Raw genomic sequence first — 7,279 nt, 5'->3', positions numbered from 1 at the left:
CACACCTACTCATTCCAGGGTTTTTCTTTATTTTTACTATTTTCTACATTGTAGAATAATAGTGAAGACATCAAAACTACGAAATGACACATATGGAATCATGTATTAACCAAAACAAGTGTTAAACAAATCTAAATATATTTTAGATTCTTCAAAGTAGCCACCCTTTGCCTTGATGTCAGCTTTGCAAATTCTTGGCATTCTCTCAACCAGCTTCACCTGGAATGCTTTCCCAACAGTCTTGAAGGAACTCCCACATATGCTGAGCACTTCTTGGCTGCTTTTCCTTCAATCTGGGGTCCAACTCATCCCAAAACATCTCAATTGGGTTGAGGTCGGGTGATTGTGGAGGCCAGGTCATCTGATGCAGCACTCCATCACTCTCCTTCTTGGTCAAATAGCCCTTACACAGCATGGAGGTGTGTTGGGTCATTGTCCTGTTGAAAAACAAATGATAGTAATGATAGTCCCACTAAGCCCAAACCAAATGGGATGGCGTATTGCTGCAGAATGCTGTGGTAACAATGCTGGTTGTGTGCCTTGAATTTTAAATAAATCACAGACAGTGTCACCAGCAAAGCACCCCCACACCATCACACCTCTTCCTCCATGTTTCACGCTGGGAACCACACATGTGGAGATCATCCGTTCACCTACTCTGCATCTCACAAAGACACGGCCGTTGGAACCAAATATCAAAAATTTGGACTCATCAGACCAAAGGACAGATTTCCACCGGTCTAATGTCCATTACTCATGTTTCTTGGCCCAAGCAAGTCTCTTCTTCTTATTGGTGTCCTTTAGTAGTGGTTTCTTTGCAGCAATTTGACCATGAAGGCCTGATTCACACAGTCTCCTCTGAACAGATGATGTTGAGATGTGTCTGTTACTTGAACTCTGAGGCATTTATTTGGGCTGCAATCATTTATTTTATTTATTTCACCTTTATTTAACCAGGTAGGCAAGTTGAGAACAAGTTCTCATTTACAGGTGCAGTTAATTCTAATGAACTTACCTCTGCAGCAGAGGTAACTCTGGGTCTTCCTTTCCTGTGGTGGTCCTCATGAGAGTTTCATCATAGTGCTTGATGGTTTTTGTGACTGCACTTGAAGTAACGTTCAAGGTTATTGAAATTTTACGCATTGACTGACCTTCATGTCTTAAAGTAATGATGGGCTGTCGTTTCACTTTGCTTATTTAAGCTGTTCTTGCCATAATATGGACTTGGTCTTTTACCAAATAGGGCTATCTTCTGTATACCACCCCTACCTTGTCACAACACAACTGATTGGCTCAAACACATTAAGAAGGAAAGACATTCCACAAATTAACAAGGCACACCTGTTAATTGAAATGCATTCCAAGTGACTACCTCATGAAGCTGGTTGAGAGAATGCCAAGAGTGTGCAAAGCTGTCATCAAGGCAAAGGGTGGCTACTTTGAAAAATCTCAAATATAAAATATATTTTGATTTGTTTAACACTTTTTTTGGTTACTACCCTCGTAAAACTGACCGTCCAACCGATCCTCGACGATGTCATCTATAAAATAGCCTCCATCACTCTACTAAACAAATTGGATGCAGTTTATCACAGTGCCATCCATTTGTCACCAAAGCCCCATATATTACCCACCACTGCGACCTGTACGCTCTCGTTGGGTGGCCATCGCTTCATATTCGTTGCCAAACACACTGGCTCCAGGTCATCTACAAGTCTCTGCTAGGTAAAGTCCCCCCTTATCTCAGCTCACTGGTCACCATCGCAGCACCCTCCCGTAGCACGCGCTCCAGCAGGTATATCTCTCTGGTCACCCCCAAAGCCAATTCCTCCTTTGGCCGCCTCGCCTTCCAGTTCTCTGCTGCCAATGACTGGAATGAACTGCAAAGATCTCTGAAGCTGGAGATTCTTAGCTACCTCACTAGCTTTAAGCACCAGCTGTCAGAGCAGCTCACAGATCACTGCACCTGTACATAGCTCATCTGTAAATAGCCCATCCAACTACCTCATCCCCATACTGTATTTATTTATTTATCTTGCTCCTTTGCACCCCAGTATCTCTACTTGCACATTTATCTTCTGTACATCCTACCATTCCAGTGTTTAATTGCTATATTGTAATTATTTCGCCACCACGGCCTATTTATTTCCTTCTCTCTCATCCTACCTCATTTGCAAATACTGTATATATATTTTTATACTGTATTGTATGTTTGTTTACTCCATGTGTAACTCTGTGTTGTCTGTTCACACTGCTTTGCTTTATCTTGGCCAGGTCGCAGTTGCAAATGAGAACTTGTTCTCAACTAGCCTACCTGGTTAAATAAAGGTGAAATATATATATTTTTGTAAACAATGATTCCCTATTTCATAGTTGTGATGTCTTCACTATTCAACAACGTAGAAAATAGTAAAAACAATAATAATAATAATAAAGAAACCCTTGAATGAGTAGGTGTGTCCAGACTTTTGACTGGTACTGTGCATGAATTGAAATACTACAAAAGATGATAGAAAAAGGGACCACAAGCCACTTGGGTTGCCATTTCATTTAATTCATGTTGATCCAGCTACGGGGTAAATACAAAGCCTGCAATTAATTTCTACATTTTATTTTTAAAATAAGTAATTCCATTGATTTGCACAGCTGCGCGTCTAAAGCAACCAAACCTCTACACAATATGTGCATTAAGTAAAGCACCCATAATCTATACATTGTTGGATCCCAAATGGCACTCCATTCCCTTTATAGTCCTCTGCTTTTGACCAGGGCCCATAGGGCATTACATAGGGCTCTGGTCTAAAGTAGTGCACTATTTTGACCAGGGCCCATAGGGAATAAGGTGCCATATGGAACAAAGACATTAAAATAGGCAATATTTCTCATCATAAGATTCTTCAGTCAGAAATACATTTGTGCAAAGTTAATGTTTGAGACATGAAATCCATGGATATGTCCCAAATGGCACCCGATTCCCTTAATAGTGCACTATTTTGACCAGGACACATAGGGCATTACATAGGGCTCTGGTCTAAAGTAGTGCACTATTTTGACCAGGACACTTAGGGCATTACATAGGGCTCTGGTCTAAAGTAGTGCACTATGTAGGGAATATGGTGCCATAGGGCTCTGGTCTAAAGTAGTGCACTAGTTTGACCAGGACCCATAGGGCATTACATAGGGCTCTGGTCTAAAGTAGTGCACTATTTTGACCAGGACACATAGGGCATTACATAGGGCTCTGGTCTAAAGTAGTGCACTATGTAGGGAATAGCGTGCCATAGGGCTCTGGTCTAAAGTAGTGCACTATATAGGGAATAGGGTGCCATTTGGGATGTAGCCCATGTTTCATGTTCAGATTTGGCACCACCCTTTAACTGAGGTCTGTTGGATTTGAGACCCTGAAGAGTTCACACAAACACAAACGGAAGTCTGAGTTAAGTCCAATATCTGGTTTCAGTGACTGTTCTAGGACAGTTCAAGGAATTGTGTAGCTTGGGTATCAAAGAGTGGCAGGATGGCACAAACAGACTGGTACGCAGGCTAGGAAAGATGCATGATACCTAATGAGGAACCACTAGGCTACTACTGTAAAGTACCAAGAACAACGACAACAACAAAAGACAGGGTTGCAAAATTCTGGTAACTTTCCAAAAATTCCCAGATTTTCCTGAAATCCTTGTGAAGTCTGTATTTGCTGCTTATTCCCTCCTACTTTTGTACATTTTACAACGGTACTTCTGGAAAACGTGAGAATTATGAAAAAAGTTATTTGAATTTTGCAAGCCTAAACAAAACCATTTTAATTTGATTCTTTACAGAATGTAAAGTGTTTGAAGCAGATGAAACCTTTTTACAGAATGTAAAGTGTTTGAAGCAGATGAAAGATTTTTTACAGAATGTAGTGTTTGAAGCAGATGAAAGATTTTTTACAGAATGTAGTGTTTGAAGCAGATGAACCTTTTTACAGAATGTAGTGTTTGAAGCAGATGAAACCATTTTACAGAATGTAAAGTGTTTGAAGCAGATGAAACCTTTTTTACAGAATGTAAAGTGTTTGAAGCAGATGAAACCTTTTTTACAGAATGTAAAGTGTTTGAAGCAGATAACCTTTTTTACAGAATGTAAAGTGTTTGAAGCAGATGAAACCTTTTTACAGAATGTAAAGTGTTTGAAGCAGATGAAACCTGAAGCATAAAAAGGGATCATATAACATGTAAACAGACCCTTATATTAGTTTTTGTTAAAAAATACTCAGGAGTATCAATCACACATTTTATAAATGGTTTAAACCTAAGTATCATACAATCTCAATCAGTAGCACTACACACCATGTTGTCATCGTCAGTGCTGTGCCACAGATATATTACAATAATAATAATAATAATAATAATAATAATAATAATAATAATAAATACAACTAATAATACCAATAATATTTTTTGTATTTGTTTTTGTAAAAATGTGCTAAATAGATATCTACCACCACGAACAGGAAACACTTTGACACCTTGTGTTTTTTGAAAACAAAATAAAAGCCTTTGGGTTGCCAGTGTCGTAGAGAATAGGCCTCCGACATCCACTGATGACCCACACACTGACTGTACACTCTGCACACATTCCCTATATAGTGCCCTTATTTTGACCAGAGCCCTGGTCTAAAGTAGTGCACTAATATAGGAAATAGGGGGCCATTTCGGACGCACCCTCTAAAACACTTTGAACCCTGTCGGCAAAAGAGGAGACTGTAAGACATTTCCGGTAACCTTCCCAAAATTCCCAGGTTTTTCCCAGAAATCCCAGTTGGAAGAAATCAGCAGGAAATCTGGAATCCTGGCGAAGTTTCCGTAATTGACCAATCCTAGACCTGGATGGAGCATAGAGAGAAACATGCAGGCCTTGGGTTGGTTGGCTGTAAGGTATAAAAATTTGCCATTCAACCATTCACTCAGGACACAACAGGCAACAAATAGATAGGAAAAAGAAACAGGCTCAGGAAACAAATGAAGCGGTTTTTATAATAAAACGAAGGAATAAGAAACATAGAAAAGTTATGTCAAAAATAGTAAAGTTCAATATTATCAGACAGCTTTGGGCAAAATGTTTATGTTCTGCAGTTAAAGCAGGATAGACTGGTTTGGCATCAGATTGATGTAGGATCGATTAAAAAGGACCTAGTACTGAGCCCTGGGGGACACCAGTAATGAGACATTAAAGAGGACCTAGTACTGAGCCCTGGGGGACACCAGTAATGAGACATTAAAGAGGACCTAGTACTGAGCCCTGGGGGACACCAGTAATGAGACATTAAAGAGGACCTAGTACTGAGCCCTGGGGGACACCAGTAGTGAGATATTAGAGGACCTAGTACATAGTCCTGGGGGACACCAGTAGTGAGATATTAGAGGACCTAGTACATAGTCCTGGGGGACACCAGTAGTGAGATATTAGAGGACCTAGTACTGAGCCCTGGGGGACACCAGTAATGAGACATTAAAGAGGACCTAGTACTGAGCCCTGGGGGACACCAGTAGTGAGATATTAGAGGACCTAGTACATAGTCCTGGGGGACACCAGTAGTAAGATCCTATATGATGAGGAGTAAGTAAGGGTGAGATGTAATATGTATATAGTATAATAACTGTATCCTGTGTAATGTCTTTAAAACGTGTCTTAATTTTTAGTTGCCTGGTTAGAATTACTGCTCGTTGGATGTTACACCTGAGTCTAACCATACATAGTGAACCGGGGCTCAGGTGTGTATGAGAGGGGTTGGCCCAGAGTTGACAGCTGTCCATAGTGAACTCTATAGAGAAACAACTATTCCATCTATTCTATCCATTTCAGACAGAAGACGTGGTATATTGCCTGTAAAAAAGAAAAGGTAATGTTTATATGAGCCCCTTATTGACCACTTTCCTGCAGGTACACCCCTTTAATACAGATCAGTGGGTAACTGGCAAACTGGGAGGGGTGGGGAGTTGTTAAACCATGGGGGCTGGTTGCTTTTCAAGTTAGGGAGGTGTTAAACAATGGAAGTGTTAATGAATTTACCTACAAAAAAAGCAGAGAAGCATTCGCACAGACCTGATACCTGCATGTTGGTTACAGGGTCTGTGAAAATGCAGGAATCGCAACTAGGTCTTTAGGTGGGTTTTATTTCTCCTTGTTTTTTTTTACCCACTACCCCTTTCAGATATACAAAAGAGCTGGTATAAAAAGCTGTTAAAATAGGGGGATTTGTCTGTATATGAAAGGGATGTGTGGTACACTATATCAACAGATGGGACTCAAGCACAGGGTTCCTGTAGCCCGAAAACAGAATAAATATGCAGACGCGTTCACAACATCCACACTTTTCCTAAATGTCAAAGCACACACTTGTTTAGAGTATTGAGTATGTATTCAGAAAATAGTAAAATAGAACAGAGTGTTGAGAGAAAGATAATATGGCAAAAGGTTATAAACCTGTCTGACTTTAATCAACCTGTCAAATGGCAGGATGTTTAATACGGTAGTAAACGGTAGTTAGATTGGTAGGTGGGGGGGGGGAACGGTAGTTAGATTGGTAGGTGGGGGGGGGGAACGGTAGTTAGATTGGTAGGTGGGGGGGGGGGGGGCGGTAGTTAGATTGGTAGGTGGGGGGGGGGGGGAAACGGTAGTTAGATTGGTAGGTGGGGGGGGGGAACGGTAGTTAGATTGGTAGGTGGGGGGGGGGGCGGTAGTTAGATTGGTAGGTGGGGGGGGGGAACGGTAGTTAGATTGGTAGGTGGGGGGGGGGAACGGTAGTTAGATTGGTAGGTGGGGGGGGGGAACGGTAGTTAGATTGGTAGGTGGGGGGGGGAACGGTAGTTAGATTGGTAGGTGGGGGGGGGGGAAACGGTAGTTAGATTGGTAGGTGGGGGGGGGAAACGGTAGTTAGATTGGTAGGTGGGGGGGTGGGAAACGGTAGTTAGATTGGTAGGTGGGGGGGGGGAAACGGTAGTTAGATTGGTAGGTGGGGGGGGGGGAAACGGTAGTTAGATTGGTAGGTGGGGGGGGGAAACGGTAGTTAGATTGGTAGGTGGGGGGGGGGGAACGGTAGTTAGATTGGTAGGTGGGGGGGGGAAACGGTAGTTAGATTGGTAGGTGGGGGGGAAACGGTAGTTAGATTGGTAGGTGGGGGGGGGGAAACGGTAGTTAGATTGGTAGGTGGGGGGGGGAAACGGTAGTTAGATTGGTAGGTGGGGGGGGGGGGCGGTAGTTAGATTGGTAGGTGGGGGGGGGAAACGGTAGTTAG

At 42.1% G+C, this 7,279-nt stretch overlaps 1 long non-coding RNA gene across 1 annotated transcript; it reads right to left on the bottom strand.

The window, feature by feature from the left end:
- Positions 1-3,463: 3,463 nt before the first annotated feature.
- Positions 3,464-6,617, bottom strand: LOC110491206. The gene is made up of 2 exons (XR_005036409.1): positions 5,551-6,617; positions 3,464-5,364 (listed from the first exon to the last, which is right to left on the bottom strand). It is a non-coding gene; the product is annotated as an uncharacterized LOC110491206 (long non-coding RNA).
- Positions 6,618-7,279: the final 662 nt, after the last annotated feature.

This window comes from Oncorhynchus mykiss, chromosome 16 (assembly GCF_013265735.2).
Source record: "Oncorhynchus mykiss isolate Arlee chromosome 16, USDA_OmykA_1.1, whole genome shotgun sequence".
NCBI lineage: Eukaryota > Metazoa > Chordata > Actinopteri > Salmoniformes > Salmonidae > Oncorhynchus > Oncorhynchus mykiss.
The sequence above is the reverse complement of the archived record's forward strand: the minus strand, read 5'-3'. Positions and strand labels throughout refer to the sequence as shown.